We start from the raw sequence: 20,805 nt of genomic DNA, 5'->3' as shown, positions 1-20,805 counted from the left end.
CCGCCAGTTGGCCCAATTGAAGGAAGGTAATCTTGACTTCGGTGCTTGTGTTGACATGCGACTCATTGCTCTACAGTACTAGCATCAAGCACATCAGTACCTAGCATCAACAGGTTAGTGTTCATTACGAACGTGGTTTTGCAGTCAGTGCAATGTTTACAAATGCGGAGTTGGCAGATGCCCATTTGATGTATGGATTAGCACGGGGCAATAGCCGTGGCGCGGTACGTTTGTATCGAGACAGATATCCAGAACGAAGGTGTCCCGACAGGAAGACGTTCGAAGCAATTGATCGGCGTCTTAGGGAGCACGGAACAGTCCAGCCTATGACTCGCGACTGGGGAAGACCTAGAACGACGAGGACACCTGCAATGGACGAGGCAATTCTTCGTGCAGTTGACGATAACCCTAATATCAGCGTCAGAGAAGTTGCTGCTGTACAAGGTAACGTTGACCATGTCACTGCATGGAGAGTGCTACGGGAGAACCAGTTGTTTCCGTACCATGTACAGCGTGTGCAGGCACTATCAGCAGCTGATTGGCCTCCACGGGTACACTTCCGCGAATGGTTCATCCAACGATGTGTCAATCCTCATTTCAGTGCAAATGTTCTCTTTACGGATGAGACTTCATTCCAACGTGATCAAATTGTAAATTTTCACAATCAACATGTGTCGGCTGACGAGAATCCGCACGCAATTGTGCAATCACGTCATCAACACAGATTTTCTGTGAACGTTTGGGCAGGCATTGTTGGTGATGTCTTGATTGGGCCCTATGTTCTTCTACCTACACTCAATGGAGCACGTTATCATGATTTCACACGGGATACTCTATCTGTGCTGCTAGAACATGTGCCTTTACAAGTACGACACAACATGTGGTTCATGTACGATGGAGCTCCTGCACATTTCAGTCGAAATGTTCGTACGCTTCTCAACAACAGATTCGGTGACCGATGGATTGGTAGAGGCGGACCAATTCCATGGCCTCCACGCTCTCCTGACCTCAACCCTCTTGACTTTCATTTATGGGGGCATTTGAAAGCTCTTGTCTACGCAACCCCGGTACCAAATGTAGAGACTCTTCGTGCTCGTATTGTGGACGGCTGTGATACAATACGCCATTCTCCAGGGCTGCATCAGCGCATCAGGGATTCCATGCGACGGAGGGTGGATGCATGTATCCTCGCTAACGGAGGACATTTTGAACATTTCATGTGAAAAAGTGTTTGAAGTCACGCTGGTACGTTCTGTTGCTGTGTGTTTCCATTCCATGATTAATGTGATTTGAAGAGAAGCAATAAAATGAGCTCTAACATGGAAAGTAAGTGTTTCCGGACACATGTCCACATAACATATTTTCTTTTTTTGTGTGTGAGGAATGTTTCCTGAAAGTTTGGCCGTACCTTTTTGTAACACCCTGTATTTAAGATGAGCGTCAGTCACCTCCTACCGATATAGGGGACGATGGTAGACGTATATTTTGATGTCTGCAAATTTCGTAAAGTAATATGGCTAACTGTCGACTGCTTCGTTTCAGTTTAATTGGAACGCTCTGCCGGGCTTGCCACATCGCTTAATCAGACGTGGGATACTGAAGTCGTGGTGCCAGTACGCTTCTGTGGCTTCAGGTGGCGCCGTGGATTGCGGCTTCGCCGGCGGTCGTTCACGCTCTTACTCAAGACCACCTGCAGGAGATTTTCCAAGGCTTACCGCCAGGCAGTGACTTGTACAGCGACAGCTGGTGAGGAGGAACACTGGCCAGTAACGTGGTGAAGAGACTTCGTGGCAGGTTAAATCTGCGTGACTGACCGTGACTCCAAACTGAAACCTTTGCCTTCTGCGGGAAAGTGCTCTACCGACTGAGCTGTCCAGGTCCGGCCCACGACATATCCTCACAGATTTACTTTCTCCAGTACATCTACCCAACCTTGCAAACTTCACACAAGTTCTCGTGCATACATTATGGGGCGAGCACTCTTGCATTTTTGAAAGAAAACGTATTGCCATTTATATCTTTTATTACATATCAGATAGATTCCAGTAAGTCTTGGCTGTAGTTCAGTATGCAGCTGTACAGCTGTTTATGTTTTGCGTTTTATTATGTAAAGGCACTGAGTATTTCTAGATCTCTATATGTTTCCTAACCATTCGATTCACAAAAATATTCCGTCATAGTAGCTTTCTGTGCATTTACCGGCAGCGGGACTTTGCCTCTTATTGACTCATTGAAAAGATTTTCGAGCTTCATGATCCTAAAACTCATAGATATGTTGCTTTATTATAAAGGAGTTACAGCAAGGAACTTAAGTAGAAGTATTTTCTGATCTCGGCAATTATTAATGGTATGCTTTGCGTGTTCAGCAGAATCAGCTGAGCTGAAACAACCCGAGAACACACCGTTAATCAGTCACGTCAAGAAAACCTGAGAGATCACACGAAAATTATGTTTGTGAACCTCAAATCATACCGTACTTTTAGCACTTAAGTCTTCGTTCATAGATCAAATGTGTCATCTTTGAGTTACTACTTGCCTCGAAATTCTTTGTAAGAGAACGTTTTCTTTTTTATTTTACGTCCATTCCTCATCAGACTTTCTTTGGGAAACAATCGTGAATTCCTGCGCTCGTAGAAATTCTTGTAGTCACAAGTTCTGAAACTTGAGTGTATTTGTACAATGTCGTATGTCAGACTTCGTACGTTCCAATTACAGATACACTGCGCTCTTTTCCTCAATCTAGACACGACTGATCACACAATTTGTGCGAGTACTTTGTGTTTCGAGAGCAGAAATGAAAGTATAATAAAAAAGTGAAGCAGCTACACTTGGCTTGAACGTTCAATACCACAGAGCATTGTTAAGTGTGTATCTAATGCGGGTAGTAGCCTCTTTCCTCTCTCCGAGCTAGGGGACATACTACAAACGTAGGTCATTACGTAGACCTAATGCTTAGTGTTAAACACGGATCAGAACACCGCCTGGCACTTTACACACACAAGCAGTGTTGTCGGAGGTGAGAGTGGCGCTCCGTGACAGCAAATATTTGGGGAGTCACCTGGAATCGAGCGCTAACAGCAGTGTAAGCAAGCTGGCACCTAACCGACTGACCTAATGAGCTACTTACCAAGAAAACATTGGCAGCAGCCAAACTCAGTTGGAAAGAAAGATGTACTTATACTTAACGGACCGAGAAAATTTCTTCAATAAGGTGGTGTGTCAATATACTTCATTACTATAACAAACAATTACATACTAATTCACCTAAACTACATGGATCGATTTAGAAACCAGATGCATCTTCACTGTTGTGGAAATTGTTGGTCACGGAATTTTGGAGTTGTGTCACATCCGTTGACTCATTATCATAACAGTAGCCAAGAGGCGTTGCAGGCACGAGACGAGGAAACAAAAGTATGTAAGCGGTGCAGACACGGGTGGGGGATCACCCTATCGAAGGTGTGGGCTGCAGATAGGGAAATTCATTGAGATAAGCGACTTTGGCAAATGTTATAGGATTGTTACGCAGAACCCGTGAACGAGTATCTCGAAAAAGCCGAAGCTGATCGAATGTTCACGTGCTTCTGTCGTGAGCACCTACGGAAAGAGATAGGAAGACAATGAATGTACCACTAGACGCCTAAGTGGTTGTACGTCCACGACTCTTCACAAAACGTGGGGTGCGGAGGCTTGTCTGCTCTGTAAAGTAGAATAGATGGTGATCTCTGGCCTCCCTGCCGAAAGAGCACAATGGTGGTGGATGCACAATGTTTCGGAGCACACCGTTCATTGTACGTTGATGAACATGGATTGCTGTGGACATGGGACCATCGAGATTCGACCGTCGATCAATGTAAATGTGTCGGCTCTTCGGGTGAATCACATTTTTGCTACTCTCGGTCGATGGTTGTTTTCACAAACACCGTTATCGAGTTGAATGGCGGCTCGAAACGTGCAGCGCACCACTGACGCAGCTGGTGGGATCAGTTCATGCCATGGGAGACATTCTCTTGCGCTTTCGTGGGATCTTAGGTAGCTACGAACCACCTGCATCCCCTCGTGCTGGATGTCTTCCCCCTGTCTCCCCGTGTCCCCGTGTCTCGGAGCCAGTATCAGCGTCCCGTTATTTACGCGAATTACATTACCTGTGCGTAGACACCTAATGCCACATACCTCAAAAAATCTAGCAACAAATTGTCGGATCCCTGACACGCAGAATCAGTGATGTATATCGTTCCAAAGACGGACAAACACTCTATTAAGCAGGTGGTCATAACTTTTTGACTCACTAATGTATAATAACAGATTGAGCGTAAGGTATGTTTGTTATTCTCACCTAATAAAATAGAAATCAGATGCAGCGACGGGTAGAGATTAGTGCTTTCATATCTCACCAGAGAGGAAAGAGTAATTCAGTACTAAAAACTAGTGGTCAGATACAGTGATTCGTCTTTGGGCCTAACCTTTCTGCTATCGTTCAGTGTATTAAACCACACAACAAATGAGTTGACAAAATAGTAAATAAAATGAGGATGTGCCCCTGCGTTAACATAGGCTTAATATTGTCAATGCCTAAAGTGTAATCGACTGTGGGTCGGAGGTTCATACTGAGCAAGATACTGCGGCGGTTGTGGCGCTGGAGTGACATTCGGAAGTATGAAGATTCAAATCACTGTTCAACTATCCCATGATATTTTTGTATTTGAGGCAAATATATAGATGGTTCCTTGAAATATGGACAACGGCAATTTCCTTTCGTTATCCTTGCCCAATCTGAGCTTGTTCTACATCTCTAATGGCCACATCATCGACGGAAAGTTGAAATTGAGTATTCTTTCCACCAAGGTTCAGTTGTCACATATGATACCGCAAATTCAGGTGTAATAAATATGATTCCAGGAGGGTTTAGCAGATTTTATGTCTTTAACGTGACTCCGGAGTTACGCAGTTCATGTTGCACACTTCTAGAGGTTGTAGAGGGGACTTGGTAGAACACGTAGGAACCCATGTCGGGAAACGGTTCGTTTCCATGTTACGAGGAAAACAAGATGCACGGATTTCACTCCTGTTTCCGTGATATTGCAACAGCTGTTTGATATGACAACCACCAAGTTCGGTGCACACAGCGTATCTGCCCCCCCAGGGGATCCACAACTCTTTTGTGGATACGTGCGTAGCGAGCACGGGACCCCGAGCTGATGTGGCCTTCCTTCCTTTCCGGGCTGCATACCTTCCCTTTCCGCATCCTTCCCCATCCCCCACCTTCGCCCCCCCCCCCTCACCTCTGGCTCTTTCCTTCCTTTTCTCCCCCTCTGGGGGAATGGTTTGTGCCTACGTCCGGAGACGGACGCTTGTAAATGTACCACATTCTTCGCCTTCCTTACTTGTAAGTCTTCGTCCTTCCTTTGTCCCTCTCTTTTCCTTACCTCTTCTCTCTACCCTTTTCTCCGCTGCGGCGTTTGAGACCTCTTCTTTCCTTTCCCTTTCCCTTTCTCTTTCTTCCTCCCTGTGCGTGTCTGAAGGCCGACCCACGCACTTCCATGCGTAGCCGGTGACGGGGTAACGCGTAATTCCCCGCCCCGGGTAGACAGGTAGGACACGTACGTACCCCCTGGTAACGGCCAGGCCCAGGGAGGGGTGATTACCCGAGCTGATACCTTCCGAAAGTGCCGATTGGTCCCTCCGTCCGTTTGTCGGGAGGTGTGACCTGAGGTGTGAACAATCACCTAAGGCGGGAGTGCCCTCAGAGAGGGCCCCCACAAGGGAGGAGCGCGCCATCGGAGACGCCGGTAATCATGGGGGATTCTTCCGCAATGGTTTCCTCATCTTCCACTATGTCTGCTCACAAACGTAAGTTCACTGAGTCTCAACCACAGTCAGTTCTTCCATCGTTGCCACAGTTCCTTGTTGTTTCTCGGTCTGACGAAGGTCACGACTTCTCCACAGTCAACCCTTTCATAATTCAGAAAGGTGTCGACGCAATTGCAGGTCCTGTAAAGTCTTGTTCCAGATTACGGAATGGCACCCTGTTGTTAGAAACACACAGTGCCCTCCAGGCACAAAAATTGCTGCGTACCTCACTACTACACACTTTCCCTGTCCGGGTGGAACCGCACCGTACCTTAAATTCCTCGCGTGGAGTTGTTTATACACGCTCCCTCGATGGACTGTCTGATGAAGAAATTCAGCACTACCTGTCAGACCAGGGCGTAACGGCTGTTCATAGGGTTATGAAAAGGGTTGACACGAAGATCATTCCAACCCGCACTGTCTTTTTGACATTTGACAAAGTGCAACTCCCATCGAAAATCAAAGCAGGCTATGAGATAATTTCCGTTCGTCCTTACGTCCCAAACCCTACGCGTTGCTATCGGTGCCAGCGATTCAATCACACCAGCCAGTCCTGTTCTAATCCGGCCAAATGTGTTACGTGTGGCAGGGATGCCCATGAGGGTGCTTGTCCACCTCCATCCCCTCGCTGCATCAACTGTATGGGTGACCACGCTGCTTCCTCTAGAGATTGCCCAGTTTTTAAGGACGAAAAGCTCATCCAGGAAATAAGAGTGAAGGAAAAGGTGTCGACCTTTGCTGCTCGGAAGTTGTTCGCCAGTCGACAGCCCACCGTGCCTCAGACAGGCAAATACAGCACTGTCCTTGCTTCTCCTCGGCCAACAAAGGAGGCGGCCACGCAGACTTGCGACCTCACCTTTAGTGCCACGGTCGTCCGATCGGCCAGCGCAAAGATCGCCCGTTCAACTTCACCACTTTCGCCTGCCCACTCTTTGGCTCACCCTTCGTCGGGTTCTGCTAAATCTCGAGCCCAAAAGTCAGACACCAAGTCTTCGAAGAAAGAGCATACTCGTGAAGAGTTTTTACGTACGGCAACTTCACCACCATCGGTTCCTCCTTCCTCTAAACCTCATACTTCCAAGAAGGCTACAAAGAAACCCAGTTCCTCTCCTTCTCCGCCAAGGCGTGTCCCATCCACAGCGCCACCTGGCGGAAATCGCCCTCGGCCGTCTTCTGTGTCGCCGAGGCGCACTGCTGGTGGCCGGTCAACCGGCCGATCGCTGGTGGCAGGAGCTGCTCCTGACCAACCTATGGATCAGGATCTTCTGCCTTCGGCCGAATGCCATTCCATGCTGTCGGTCGCAAGCTCTGAGCAGTCGTTGAGTTGACAGCACCCTTGGTCACATTCCTCCATTTTCTGTTCACCCTATGTCCATTATCCACTGGAATATCCGCGGCATTCGAGCCAATCGGGATGAATTGTCGATCCTCTTACGATCCTACTCGCCGGTCATCTTCTGTCTTCAGGAAACAAAGCTGCGTCCAAATGACCGCTTTGTTCTCCCTCATTTTCAGTCCGTCCGATATGACCTCCCCTCTGTGGAAGGCACTCCAGCCCATGGAGGACTGATGATTCTTCTCCATGATACTCTCCATTATCATCCAATCCCCTTAGACAGTTCCTTCCAAGCTGTCGCCGTCCGTCTTTCCCTTTCTGGATACACGTTCTCTCTTTGTACTGTATACATTCCATCGTCCACACCAATGGCACGAGCTGATCTCCTTCATCTTCTTGGTCAGCTTCCACCCCCCTATTTGCTGGTTGGGGACTTCAATGCCCACCACCCGCTTTGGGGATCTCCACATCCTTGTCCACGTGGCTCCCTATTGCTAGACGTCTTCCACCAAGCGGATCTAGTTTGCCTCAACACTGGGGTCCCCACGTTTTTGTCTGCCTCCACGACAAATTTATCTCATTTGGACCTTGCGATCGGTACTGTTCCGCTTGCTCGGCGCTTCGACTGGTTCGCCCTTGATGATCCACACTCGAGTGACCACTTTCCATGTGTCCTTAGGCTGCAGTCTCAACTGCCATATATGCGCCCGCGACGCTGGAAGTTTGCCCAAGCCGATTGGACACTTTTTTCGTCTCTAGCGACATTCGATGACCGTCGCTTTCCCAGCGTCGACGATGAGGTCACACATATTACCGACGTTATTCTTACAGCTGCGGAACGTTCCATTCCACGCACCTCCGAATTGCCCCGGCGCCCCCCAGTTCCTTGGTGGAACGAGGCATGCCGTGACGCAATCCGTGAGCGGCGACGTGCTCTTCGCATTTTCCGTCACCATCCTACTTTAGCAAACTGTATCCGCTATAAGCAACTCCGTGCGCGATGCCGTCGCGTCATCCGCGATAGCAAGAAGGCAAGCTGGCAATTCTTTATTAGCTCCTTTAACACCTTCACTCCCTCCTCGGAAGTTTGGAGTCGGCTTCGACGGTTCTCAGGCGCGCCTAGTTTCTCCCCGGTCTCTGGGCTCACTGTCGCGCATGATACCTTAGTGGACCCCGTCGCAATTTCTAACTCATTGGGTCAGCACTTTGCTGAGATTTCGAGCTCTTCAAATTACCCGCCAGCGTTTCTCCCGAAGAAACGTGCAGCGGAAGTGCGACCTCTTGCTTTCTCCTCTCAAAATCGCGAAAGCTACAATACTGTTTTCTCCATGCGGGAACTCCAACATGCCCTCTCTTCTTCTCGCTCCTCCGCCCCTGGATCGGATGGTATCCATGTCCAAATGTTGCTGCATTTATCAACCCATAGTCTGCGTTACCTCCTTCGCCTTTATAATCGAATTTGGACCGACAGTACCTTTCCCAGACGATGGCGGGAAGCTATCGTCGTTCCCATTCCGAAACCTGGAAAGGACAAACATCTCCCCTCTAGTTATCGCCCCATTTCTCTCACGAGTAGTGTCTGTAAGATTTTGGAGCGTATGGTGAATTACCGTTTAGCTTGGTGGCTGGAATCCCGCAGTCTTTTAACACCTGCCCAATGCGGATTCCGAAAGCATCGCTCTGCAGTTGACCATCTTGTTGCTCTCTCCACTTATATCATGAACAATTTTCTCCGGAAACGCCAAACGGTAGCAATATTTTTTGATCTGGAGAGAGCATACGATACCTGTTGGAGGACAGGCATCCTCCGCACACTGTTCTCTTGGGGCTTTCGAGGCCGGCTGCCCCTTTTTCTTCGCGAATTTATGGCAGAGCGAACATTTAGGGTGCGGGTGAACACTACTCTCTCCCGTACTTTCTCTCAAGAAAACGGGGTACCCCAGGGCTCCGTGCTGAGTGTTGTACTGTTTGCCATCGCTATAAATCCAATTATGGATTGTCTCCTTCCTGACGTCTCGGGCTCCCTCTTTGTGGACGATTTTGCGATCTACTACAGCTCTCAACGGACCAGCCTTCTTGAACGACGTCTTCAAGGATGTCTCGATCGCCTCCACTCTTGGAGCCTCGAAACCGGCTTCCGTTTTTCTCCCAGTAAGACCGTTTGTATTAATTTTTGGCGACGTAAGGAGTTTCTTCCGCCCTCCTTACATCTAGGTCCTGTCAACCTTCCGTTTTCAGACGTCACTAAATTCTTGGGTCTTATGTTTGACAGAAAACTGTGCTGGTCCTCCCACGTTTCCTATCTTTCGGCTCGCTGTCTGCGAACGCTCAACGCCCTCCGTGTCCTGAATGGTACCTCCTGGGGAGCGGACCGAGTGGTCCTTCTCCGCCTCTATCGCGCCTTAGTTCGCTCGAAATTGGACTATGGAAGCATCGTCTACTCCTCTGCTCGGCCGTCTATTCTTCGGCGTCTCGACTCTATCCACCACCGTGGATTACGTTTAGCGTCTGGAGCTTTTTACACTAGCCCTGTGGAAAGCCTTTATGCTGAGACTGCTGAACCTCCGCTGTCCAATCGGCGAGCGGTCCTTCTGAGCCGTTATGCTAGCCATCTGTCTTCCATGCCTGCTAATCCAGCCCACGACCCTTTTTTCGACGCCTCCTTTGATGTAGGGTATGCAGGCCGCTCCTCCTCCCTACTACCCCCGGGAGTCCGCTTCCGTCAACTGCTCCATTCTCTTTCCTTCCGCTTTCCTAAAACCTTCTTGACAACTTGGGGTACAGCACCGCCTTGGCTTCGTCCCCGGATCTGTCTGCTCCGTGATCTTTGTCAATTTCCCAAGGATGGTACGCCTTCACTTGTTTATCGTCGGGCATTTGCTGCTCTATGTGCACAAATGACAGACGCCACCTTTATTTACACCGACGGCTCGAAAACATCGTTGGGTGTAGGGAGTGCCTATATTGTTGGCGACGCCCCAAATCACTTTCGGCTTCCCGACCAGTGTTCTGTTTATACTGCGGAGCTTTTCGCTGTTCTCCAGGCTGTCCACTACATCCGCCGCCATCAGCGGATACAGTACGTAATCTGCTCAGATTCTCTCAGCTCTCTCCTCAGTCTCCAAGATCTTTACCCTGTGCACCCTCTGGTCCACCGGATTCAGGACTGTCTGCGCTTGCTCCACCTGGGGGGCGTCTCGGTGGCGTTCCTCTGGCTCCCGGGACACGCTGGTATCTGTGGGAATGAGGCGGCTGATATAGCAGCCAAGGCTGCAGTTTCTCTTCCTCGGCCAGCTATTCAGTCGCTTCCCTTCACCGATCTACGGAGCGGTTTATGTCGCAAAGTTGCTCATTTATGGCATGCGCATTGGTCAACACTTCCCCGCAATAAATTGCGGGAAGTGAAAGCCCTTCCTTGCGCTTGGACCTCTTCCTCCCGAACGCGTCGTCGGGAGGAGGTAATTTTAGCTAGACTCCGGATAGGGCACTGTCGTTTTAGCCATCGGCATCTTTTAAGCGGCGATCCTCCCCCACTCTGTCCCCACTGCTCTCAGCTGTGGACGGTAAGACACATTTTAATTGAATGCCCCTATTTTAATCCGTTACGCTCCCGTCTACAGCTATCGCCTGATCTATCGTCGATTTTAGCAGATGACACGCGCTCAGCCGACCGCGTTCTCCAGTTTATTAGTGACAGTGAAATGACGTCAGTCATTTGAAGTTTTATCGGGGACCATTAACCCCTCTCTGTAGTGGACTTTTAAGCCTTGTTTCTGCTTTTCGTGTCCAATTTTTTGAGTTTTGTTCCCATTTTTGCTGTTTTCCATTTTCAGTTTTTATTTTTTCCTCAGTCGCGGACCGGGCGCTAATGACCATAGCAGTTTTGCGCCCTAAAACAAAAAAAAAAAAAAAAAAAAAAAACAGCGTATCTGCGAAAGTAAGTTCGCATAAATTCTGTCCAGCACGCGTGGTGTACGGTTAACCACTTTCGCCGCAGCCATGATCCGTGCAAACAGATCTTCCTCTGACTGGACAGGGACTTCGGACCTCGTGAACGAGACTCTTCATGTGGCCGCACAAGAAAAAATCCGAAGGGGTTAAATCTGGGGATCTTGGTGGCCAAGCAAGCGATCCACTTCGACCGATCCACGTGCCCCTGTATTCAGATGGTTTCGGACACGAACTATAAAATGTACTGCCGCGCCATCATACTGGAACGATAAACCGTGCCGCATGAGCAGCGACATATCTTCCAAAAAACTCCGCCAACGCTTGTTGCAGGAATATCACGTACCTGGTACCCGTCAGGTGGAGAAGAAGGATGTACGGGCCAATCACACGACTTTCACAGATAGCTGCCCAAACACTAATGTCAGAGGTGTGCTGAAATCTTCGTGTGCACGTGACTTTGGGATTTTCTTGATCCCAAGTGTGATTATTTAGAGCATTCAAAACACCTTCCATGTTGAAATGCTTTTCGTCGGTGAACAAAATTCGCCTTGGAAACTGATTTAAATCCACGTAAGGGTGTAAAAACTGAAATTGACACGTGGTACAAAATTCTCCGGGAGCATAGTTTGTGTCGTCTGAGAGTGATAGGGGTGGAGTTGCTGTTCGTAAAGAACACCCCAGACAGACGAGTGAGACACACACTTCAGTACTCGTAGATGAGTTCTCTTCAGCCTGATGAAGCACTTCCTCTTCCAATATTACAATGCGTTGCCTTCTTGGAGAACCACAGTTTTCTCTATATCTTATGGATTTCCCACTTCCCGCAGCGCTGTGCCGCTCTGGCTAACATGGGATGACATGGTGCCACACGATTTGGAAGATAACCGTAGTACACAAGTTGACTTTCTCTTCCATTACAGCAAGTTTCGCCGTAAAATAAGAACATATCGGTGTACGCTGCGAAAGTGTATTCAGGCATCGTGTTATTGCGGTACTAGTCACCGTAATGTTAACTGACGCATCACTAGGAAGCATGAAAAAAAAAGGTAGATGGTATTAGAGGACATCACATATCTTCGGGTCGTCGCACCATCAGTGGACATGGGTAGCCTACCATAATAGGCGAACTGCGTAAGAAACATCTAGGGTGCGATTGGGTAGCTTTTGTTTTCCTTGTAACTTGGAAACGAACCGTTTCCCAACATAGGTCCCTATGTAACACTTGATGTACTAAGTGCCCTCTACGACCTCTAGAAGTGTGTTATGTTAATTGTGAAACACCCTGTGTGAAATACCGAAAAGAAGATGTCTGTTCCCATGGTCTGGCTCAGCTGTTTAGTAATATAGATAGAATTTATTAAATTCAATGGTTGACACTTCACTCATCCCATATACAGGGTGAGTCACCTAACGTTACCGCTGGATATACTGTATTTCGTAAACCACATCAAATACTGACGAACCGATTCCACAGACCGAACGTGAGGAGAGGGGCTAGTGTAATTGTTTAATATAAACCATACAAAAATGCACGGAAGTATGTTTTTTAACACAAACCTACGTTTTTTTTAAATGGAACCACGTTAGTTTTGTTAGCATATCTGAACATATAAACAAATACGTAATCAGTGCCGTTTGTTTCATTGTCAAATGTTAATTACATCCGGAGATATTGTAACCTAAAGTTGACGCTTGAAACATCCGACGTTCAGTTTCGTGTTGTAACAAACACGGGTATAAATTGGCCAGCCCGTTCCCCTGATCTTACACCTCTGGACTTCTTTCTGCGGGGTACGTTAAAGGAGAATGTGTACCATGATGTGCCTACAACCCCAGAGGATATGAAACAACGTATTGTGGCAGCCTGCGGCGACATTACACCAGACGTACTGCGGCGTGTACGACATTCATTACGCCAGAGATTGAAATTGTGTGCAGCAAATGATGGCCACCACATTGAACATCTATTGGCCTGACATGTCGGGACACACTCTATTCCACTCCGTAATTGAAAACGGAAACCACGTGTGTACGTGTACCTCACCCCTCATGGTAATGTACATGTGCGTCAGTGAAAAAGACCAATAAAAAGGTGTTAGCATGTGGACGTAATGTGCTGTTCCAGTCTCTTCTGTACCTAAGGTCCATCACCGTTCCCTTTGGATCACTACGTAATTCGGTGCTCTCCGATACACACGATCGAACAGCGGAGGAGTGGTACTCAAGCGTTAACTTTAGGTTACAATATCTTCGGATGTAATTAACATTTTACAATGCAACAAACGGCACTGATTACGTATTTGTTTATATGTTCAGATGTGCTAACAAAACTAACGGGGTTCCATTTAAAAAAACGTAGGTTTGTGTTAAAAAACATACTTCCGTGCATTTTTTTATGGTTTGTATTAACCAATTACACTAGCCCCTCTCCTCACGTTCGGTCTGTGGAATCGATTCGTCATTATTTGATGTGGTTTACGAAATATATCCAGCGGTAATGTTAGGTGACTCACCCTGTGTAGGTTAATTACCCAATCATTAATGACTGAGTTATTCTGTAGAACCAAGAAACCAGTAATTTGTGTAGTCTTCATATTGTAAGAAATTAATTTTAGGAGTACTAGCCTTCTCTAGGTTTTGTAAACATAACAGCCTGCGGTATCTTTGATGAAATGATGTTTCGATGGAACCTTGGCACACTAAAATGTATATGAAATAGCCGTGACTGTACTCGAATTTCGAACATAGGATGCAGAATTCTTCATGTTATGATTCCTTATCAAAATGATAAGTCCATAAACTTTGAAGCAACGGCAGTAGTTAATGTTTTGAGAACTTACCAGAACGGAGCTGTGGATCGATCACGGTCACACCCGAGAAAGGGGCAGATGTACAACATACGCTCTGGTTTTCATACCAGCAAAAAATCAGCGTGTTTTGTACGTACATCAATAACTAGGAAATGGTCGACACTTGTTTTCGACAATACTGTGCGCGCACTGCCATTTCAAAGCACTTATTCCTCTAGTAACGTATTTGGATAAACACGTCGTGTTAAGGCACCGTTGGTCACTGGAAATTCGATGCTTCATTGATCTTTACCAATACTCTAATCAAAACTCTCTATTGGGAACTATGTCATACCATCCGCACATGGTCACCGTCTAATGTCGACATTTTCTGGAGTAAAATCAAATCCCTGAATAATCCTTTTGACAGTTTCTCTGTTATCCTTTACACCTAGTTCTGTGCGACGAAAGATGGTACGTTGTTGCAGAATTGCTATTTCCTTGTATTGTTCACCACAGTACCGCAGGTACTGCTGCCTAATAGTTCATTCATCAACATCGTTAATTGGAAGAAAACTATACGCTCTATGGATTTTCGTTTTTAGGATGGATCTTAGTCCACAGAAGGAGATGATTCAAATGGCTCTAAGCACTATGGAACTTAACATCCGAGCTCATCAGTCCCCTAGACTTAGAACTACTTAAACCTAACTAACCTAAGGACATCACACACATCCATGCCCAAGGCAGGATTCGAACCTGCGACCGTAGCAGGCAGGCGGTTCCGGACTGAAGGGCCTAGAAAATCAAATAACGTAGAAGTTTACCAACCCAGTGATTAATAATTTTTATAAGGGGACGTTTCAAAATAGCTGGGTGCAACAATTCGTAAGGATATGAGATGGAACTATGATACAGCGTCAGTAATAGATAAATGAAATGAAAGTGTGGCATTGTCGGCCGGGAGACCTCATCCGTGGAAGTTCGACCGCCAGGTTGCACGTCTTATTTGAGATGACGCCACAATGGGCGACTTGCACATCGGTGATGATGAAATGATGATGTTGAACAGCACAACACCCAGTCCACGAGCGGAGAAAATTTCCAACTTAGCCGGGAATGAAACCTAGGCCCCCTGCATGGGAGGCAAGCACATAAACACTTTTTTTATTATTAATCTCATTTTTTTCGTCATGGTTCATTGCATTTGTTCGTGACGGACATCCCATGACACCCGTTCAAGTTCATCGTTGATCAAGTCACTGGGTTTTTTTGTTACAGAGGGAAACTTTCCCTCTGACCGAACACACTGGTATACGGCGCCGGCACCATCTTCTAAACAGGCGGATACATCCGTTCATTGGTAGACCGCTATGGAAATCAGTCTGTGAAGGAGATTGCTTACAAAACACTCGTTCGACTCATCCTAGATCATTGCTCTCGGGTATGAGACCCGTACCAAGCAGGACTAACAGGAGATACTGAACTTTTACAAGATAGAGCAGGGTACAAGTCTGTTTGACCCACTAAGAAGCTGAACTGGCAGACGCTTGAGACACATGAAAACTATCCCGAGAAAATCTCCTTACCAAGTTTCAAGAACCACTTTTAAGTGAAGAACGTAACAATGTACTACAGGCCCTACGTATCGGTCCCGTAGGGATCACGAGGACAAGGTTAAACTAACTGCAGCGCGTACAAAGGCGTTTAAGCAGTTATTGTCCCACGCTCAACACGTGAATAGAACGGGTCAAAGCACTAAAACTGGTACAATGGAAAGTACCCTTGCCATGTACTTCACAGTGTTTTCCAGAGTATGGGTGTAGACGTAGTAGAGATCAGACTGTTAGTCACAAATCAGAAAGTAGAAAAAATAAAACTGGGCCGGAAATATTTAAAAGGCTGACGCGGAATTTACTCCCGCTAGTGAGCAGGAGATGTACGCATCACAGAAAACACTCAAACCGCTATTTCGATGCGCCTATCGGTTGCTGTTACACGTATGCACATGCCCATCTCCAGCATGTTCTGTCGTGAGCACTTCGCTATGTCACTATTCTTGAGTGTAAGCCGGCACGGTAGCACAGCGTGTTCGGTCAGAGGGTTAGCTCCCTTTGTAATAAAAAAAAACTGAGTTAATCAACAACGAACTTAAACGGATGTCTTACGACGTCCGCCCCGAGCAGATGCAACGAACAAAATCGAACAAAATGTGATTAAAATAAAATTGGTCAGCGCGACAGAATGTCAACTCTAAGGGTCCGGGTTCGATTTCCGGCTGGGTCGGAGATTTTCTCCGCTCAGGGACTGCGTGTTGTGTTGTCCTAATCATCATCATTTCATCCCCATCGACGCGCAAGTCGCCGAAGTGGCGTCAAATCGAAAGATTTGCACCTGGCGAACGGTCTACCCAACAGGAGGCCCTGGTCACACGACATTTTTTAATAGTTTTGGTAAAACCTTCCGGAAAATCTACAATGCAAGACTTAGTGCCAAAATGTCGCAAACGGACTCTGTAGCGAATAAAAAGCATACTTACCGTAATGAGATCGAACATCAGAAAACATTGCTCGAGTAAAGGAAAGTCTGGTACCAAGTCCGTCGAAATATCAGCGCCGTTTATATTTGTAAGTGGGAATTAAGGAGGGTGTCGTGTCGAAATATTACCAAAAATTTGTTGTTGTGCATGACTCAAAGCGTCCACGCGAACTATCGAATATTTAGTTCAGTCGGAGGTGTCTTAGTGAAGTGAAATCAGGACATTTGTATCAAGGTTTTCATTCCTTCAGATGAGGCCTGGTTCTGCTTGGCAGACTATGTGAACTAACAGATCATGTACCATTATGTATCGGAAAATCCCTACCAGTAATTTGCATACTCTCAAGATTGGTTTATAGAACGCAAAGCCTTGCGTCGGCACCGTAACACGATTCTTTCACCCAACTGTTAATCCTAACTGGTACATCCAGAAACTGTTTAATCCATATGTGATACCTCACAGAAGATGGTCGACGACCTCGTTACGAGAGCATTAGCTGTTCGGTGAGGCGAGAACAATCAGCAGAAGCAGTGCAATCTCCTGGCCTCGATCTGGAGTTCGATTTTGGCTTGCTAAGTGGGCACATGTTGACTGTGACAGTCATCCGCGAACATTTTATAAAGTATGTATTGCCATTTTGATGCCTGGTACTAAGATCAGGCACTTTTCACTGCAGCCTCAGTAGGCCAGGCTTGAGAGTGAATCATTGGTTTGGAACCAGTCGCGAAACATATATACTGCAGCTCTGACACATTTGTTCATAAGCGCTTCATGAAATATGAAAAAAGTTGCTGGTCCTGTGTCAACGAAGTGTTGAAACTGAAAAAATCCAGTTTGTTTCATAATCCTCTGACTAAATAGAATCGTTTGATACACAGCACTATAACATTCTGTTTTGTGATTACTTTGGTATTTACGTAGTGGTTTTTCTTTTTGTATAGTTTTAGTTGTTCCACTCGCTTTCAACGGGGTTGAAGGGGTGTATTATAAACAGGAATTGTTTGCGAAGAGATCCGACAATTTGTGACAGACTCGGAATGTCATTTAGACAAATAAGTGGCCATCAGCACAACTTAAATTACATGAAACTTAATTTGACTCAGCCATAATTTGACTCGTAATTCTGACATAGGGCTTGTATGGCGCCAGGAAACGACGTGACAAGCCCCTTTAATAACAAGAGCAGTCTCAGTTGAAGATGAGTACTTGTGTGCACTGTTGTCTAGTGTCTGCATTTAGTTAGGCCCGTGATTCTGGTTTTTGGGTTTCATTAAATAATACGTTGGCAACGCTAATCAAGTCAGGTGCATGATGTATTTGTTTTTGGACAGAACAATAAGAAACGAACAATATTCAAAGTTTTAATTTGCTATTTGTAAAGGTAGGTCGTCTCTAGCATAAAACGACCACAAGATATGAAAGGTTCAAAAGGTTCAAATGGCTCTGAGCACTATGGGACTCAACATCTTAGGTCATAAGTCCCCTAGAACTTAGAACTACTTAAACCTAACTAACCTAAGGACATCACACACACCCATGCCCAAGGCAGGATTCGAACCTGCGACCGTAGCAGTCCCGCGGTTCCGGACTGCAGCGCCAGAACCGCACGGCCACCGCGGCCGGCTATGAAAGGGAGTTGGGAATTTGAGTATACGCTGATGGGAGTTTCGCTTTTTTTAAATTAAACAGCGAAACACAGGTACTGCTCAAAATGTATGAGGAAAATACTGTTTTATTCCGACCGAAGTTACATTAAAATATAGCCTTATACTATAACTAGATACATACTCCGCAAACCACCACACGGTGCATGGCGTAGGGTAGCTTGCACTCACGCTAGCCATTTCCTTTCCTGTTCCACTCGTAAATGGCGCGAGTGAAAAATGACCGAGTTTATGCTACCGTACGAGCCCTTATTTTTCTTATCTGGTCTTAACGGTGGCGCTGGGACTTAGCGGTAACAAATCTAGCAGCACGCCTCTGAGCTGCTGCGATGCCTCCTTTTAATTCCAACCGGTGGGAATCCCAAACTATTGAGCAGTATTCTAGAATGTGTCGCATTTGTGTTCTGTATGTGGTCTTCTTTACAGATGAACTTCACTCAAGTATCCGCGTTAGTCGACCATTCATACGTCTATCTCTTTGTCCTCACGAAGTAATGAGTACTACAGAAAGGGGATGTCAGATTGATGCCATATGTTTAGATTTCAAGATGGCTTTTGACACCGTTCCTCGCAAGCGACTTCTAGTTCAATTGGTTGCATATGGAGTACCGCCTCAGTTGTGTGACTGGATTCTTGAATCCCCGTCTGAAAGGTCACAAATCGTCGTAATGGACGGAAAATCATAGAGTAAAACAGTAAGGACAACTGGTATTCCCAAAGGAACTGTTACAGGCCCTCTACTGTTCCTGATCTATATAAAAGATGTAGGAGAGACTCTAAAGAGCCCTGTTAGATTGTTTGCACATGATGCTTTAATTTACTGTCTCGTAAATTTATCAGATGATCGAAATGATTTCGACATCACATCTGTATGATGCGAAAACTGGCAGCTGACTCCAAATAATGAAAAAAGTGAAGTTATCCACATGAATATTAAAGTAAAACCGGTAAATTTCCGTTACACGATAAACCACACGCAACTAAGAGCTGTAAATTTGGCTAAATACTTAGATATTACTATTACGGATAACTTAAATTAGAACTATCGCATAATGTTGTGGCGAAAGCAAGCTTAAGACTAAAATTTATTGGCAGAAGACTTAGAAAGTGCAACAGGTTTACTAAACAGACTGCTTACACCACGCTCTGCCGGCCTCTTCTGGAATACTGCTATGTCGTGTGGGATTCGCGACGGATGGAACTGGCGGGGGACATCGAAAGAGTTCAAAAACGGTAGATCGTTTTGTATTATCGCGAAAGAGGGGAGAGAGTGCCACGGACATGATACGTCAATTGGTGAGGCAATAATTAAAACAGAGGCAAATTGCGGAAGGATCTTCTCGTGAAATTTCAGTCACCAACTTTCTCCTCCGATTGCAAAAATATTCTGTTGGCACCCGCGTACATAGTGATAAATGAACATCACGATTAAATAAGAGAAATCAGAACTCTCACAGAAATATTTAATAGTTCGTTTTTCCCGTGCACGGTTAAGAGAGTGGAAAGGTAGAGGAATAGCTTGAAGGCGGCTCGATGAATCCTCTGTCAGCACTTAATTGTGGACTGTAGAAAAATCATGTAGATGTAGATGTACCTCATTTCCGGAAAATCCTTTAAATTTATTAATAATCGCACAACAACGTATTTCCTCGCTGCACTTCTCTGTACTATCTAGATGTCTACTCGTACATGTATGGCGGAACACTCCCTTCGGGACTGCAGGCAGCGCCGTGACTCACCCGCTACTGGAGCGCCGCTGGAGAGACGCGCGCCTGGAGGCTGCTGGAGCGGAGTGTGGGCCCTTCTGCTGAGACCTGCGCCACGCCGTCTGCTGTCCAGCCGAGGCCGCAGACGCCTCGCAGCCGATTGGTCGCGCGTGGCCGGCTGCAGGCGCCGCACCACTTCTGGGAGACGCCTCTCCCATCTCACAGCCAACACCCCCCCAACGCAAGGAGCAACTCGCTGCGTTTGATAAGACGTCCTCTCACGGGACGTGAAAATGCACGTTGACGAGGTGCTGGTGACGTCACAGCGTTGAATTCCACCTTCCACTACACTTAGGAGCGTGAAATAAACGATGTCGCGTGTCAGATTTTTGTTTCGTGGAGAGTAACGTGGCCAATGAAATGCAACGTCTTGTTAGGTTTCAAGCAGAACACAGGAGACACCATATTATATGGCGTTAAAGATCGTGTTTGCTGTGTTTTCTTTCTCATAGAGTGGTATGAATACAAGCAGTTTAAAAGTATCAGCAAATTGAGAATCTCTCGAAAATGCGTCGTTCTAGCTACGATTTCCTATAATAAAATGACAGGACTACATATCGATAGGTAAAATCTTCCTGTAGCTGACGTTTTTAGTGTTGTAACTAGTGTGCTACGAAAGTATACCGTTTCAATGCTACACCATATTGATGGTCTACTATAAAAAGTGCTTCTTTATGGTCCAATTTGCACATCAAGTATCAGATAATGACATTTGCCGATACAATCTTGGCAGATATTTTCATCAATTTGCTGTTAGAAAAATTCTTCAATAATTCTTCAGCTGCTGATCTGGGTATTTTGTCAGTCGAAGCGTTCTTCACGATTCGGATTACTTTTCGAGCCTTTTCCATCCGTATAAATACGTTTGTTTGTCATTATCGAGCACTCTTATTTTACTTCATATATAAAA

The 20,805-nt window shown here is 46.3% G+C and overlaps 1 protein-coding gene across 1 annotated transcript in view; it reads right to left on the bottom strand.

Moving 5' to 3' along the window:
* The window catches only part of LOC126249890 (beta-glucuronidase-like), a 469,370-nt gene extending 449,466 nt beyond the window's left edge, over positions 1–19,904 (bottom strand). Inside the window, exon 1 of the mRNA XM_049951515.1 lies at positions 19,869–19,904. The gene's annotated coding sequence lies outside the window, so the exon portion shown is untranslated. The remainder of the gene's footprint in view (positions 1–19,868) is intronic.
* Between the last annotated feature and the right edge of the window lie 901 nt (positions 19,905–20,805).

The sequence above is a fragment of the Schistocerca nitens genome, chromosome 1 (assembly GCF_023898315.1).
Source record: "Schistocerca nitens isolate TAMUIC-IGC-003100 chromosome 1, iqSchNite1.1, whole genome shotgun sequence".
NCBI classification, from domain to species: domain Eukaryota; kingdom Metazoa; phylum Arthropoda; class Insecta; order Orthoptera; family Acrididae; genus Schistocerca; species Schistocerca nitens.
This window is presented reverse-complemented; position numbering and strand designations above follow the sequence as displayed.